Consider the following 2,011-nt stretch of genomic DNA (forward strand, 5'->3'; position numbering starts at 1 on the left):
TAGAAGATGATGACCTAACTCGGATTCTCCTTGAGGACATCACAATGGATGATGCAAAATCGAGTTTCTGATGCTCCTTTGCCTAGTTTCTTCTCCTTCTGTGTGCTGCTACATTTCTATGTACTTGTATTTGGATCATCACATTTCCTGTTTCAGTGATTTGGTGCTAATTTTGTCACAGCACTCTGGTGCGTGCGTGCTGGGGAGCTCGTGTCCCTGACGATGCAGTGCGTGAGGCGGCGGGAGGAGGAACGAGGAGGAGGGGAGATCGATTGGGAGAGAGCGAGAGATGGGCATCGAGGCTAGGGTTTACAGCGGGGCCTTGCTGGACCTTAGAGGCCGGCCCGGTAGTGATGGAAGTGGCCAGAGGCCTGGCTGGCCTGCTGGGCTCTCTTCTCCTTCTCTCTTATTTACCCAAACAGTAAAAGAATAGGAAGAAAGGAAAGAGAGAAAGGAAAAAGGTTAGAGAAGGGACTTTGGCATGCGGATAATGTTCCCGGGCTCACAAAAATGAGCTTGTTTCGAGAAAATATAAAAGGCCAAGATTGGAAGATGTAAATTCAAACTCATTTGAATTTAATTCAAATGGGTTTGAACTAGGACTAGGTTTTGGAAGTGTCCAAAAATGTTGAGAATTTAGGTGGAGCTCCGGAAAATGACGAAAGGATATATGGGCAAAGTTTGGAGACCAAGAATTGAGATAACAAAGGCATGGGATATTTGCAAGTGTGTTACGGTGAATTCCAACAAATGGAATATTTAATATAGCTCCATACTATCGGGAGGGTATGTTATAAAGAGAAGTCACCAGGTGAACTCCCTCGGTTTAAATGGATCAAAGGTCCATGCCATTTATTTAGTTGAGTTAAGAAAAGAAATGACATGATGGCATGATGACATGATGCAATGATGAATGCAAAGAACCAAACAAATCACATGACGAAACCCGGAAACCCTGGAAGGCATCTGAAGCTCCGATCTTGGGGCGTTACAATCTTACAACTTAAGAACTTGTCGGAGACTTCATATCTCTCGACCCGGGCATGAGCTTGGAAAACCATTTTCAGCTCTTCGAACATCGCATATGCTCCGTGTCACTCAAAACGCTTTTGGAGCCCCAGTTCTAAGCTGTAAAGCATGCCGCACTGAATGAAGGAGTAATCATCAGCCAAGCGTTCATAACGTCTTGGTTCTCTGGGATGGGTGCGTCACCTAGCGGTGCTTCTAGGACATAATCTTTCTTGGCAGCTATGAGGATGATCCTCAAGTTCCGGACCCAGTCCGTATAGTTGCTCCCATCATCTTTCAGCTTGGTTTTCTCAAGGAATGCGTTGAAGTTGAGGATAACGTGGGCCATTTGATCTACAAGACATATTGTAAAGATTTTAGACTAAGTTCATGATAATTAAGTTCATCTAATCAAATTATTCAATGAACTCCCACTCAGATAGGCATCCCTCCAGTCATCTAAGTGAAACATGATCCGAGTAAACTAGGCCGTGTCCGATCATCACGTGAGATGGACTAGTCAACATCGGTGAACATCTTCATGTTGATCGTATCTTCTATACGACTCATGCTCGACCTTTCGGTCTTCTGTGTTCCGAGGCCATGTCTGTATATGCTAGGCTCGTCAAGTCAACCTAAGTGTATTGCGTGTGTAAATCTGGCTTACACCCGTTGTATTCGAACGTTAGAATCTATCACACCTGATCATCACGTGGTGCTTCAAAACAACGAACCTTCACAATGGTGCACAGTTAGGGGAAACACTTTCTTGAAATTATTACGAGGGATCATCTTATTTAAGCTACTGTCGTTCTAAGCAAATAAGATGTAAAATATGATAAACATCACATGCAATCAAATAGTGACATGATATGGCCAATATCATTTGCTCCTTTTGATCTCCATCTTCGGGGCTTCATGATCATCGTTGTCACCGGCATGACACCATGATCTCCATCATCGTGTCTTCTTGAAGTTGTCTTGTCATCTATTACTTCTACTA

The 2,011-nt window shown here is 43.7% G+C and overlaps 1 non-coding gene across 1 annotated transcript; it reads left to right on the forward strand.

Annotated features, from left to right (window-relative positions):
* LOC119296560 lies at positions 1–75 on the forward strand. The gene has a single exon (XR_005145296.1). It is a non-coding gene; the product is annotated as a small nucleolar RNA snoR60 (small nucleolar RNA).
* Positions 76–2,011: the final 1,936 nt, after the last annotated feature.

Source organism: Triticum dicoccoides, chromosome 1A (genome assembly GCF_002162155.2).
Source record: "Triticum dicoccoides isolate Atlit2015 ecotype Zavitan chromosome 1A, WEW_v2.0, whole genome shotgun sequence".
In the NCBI taxonomy this organism is placed as follows: Eukaryota; Viridiplantae; Streptophyta; class Magnoliopsida; order Poales; family Poaceae; genus Triticum; species Triticum dicoccoides.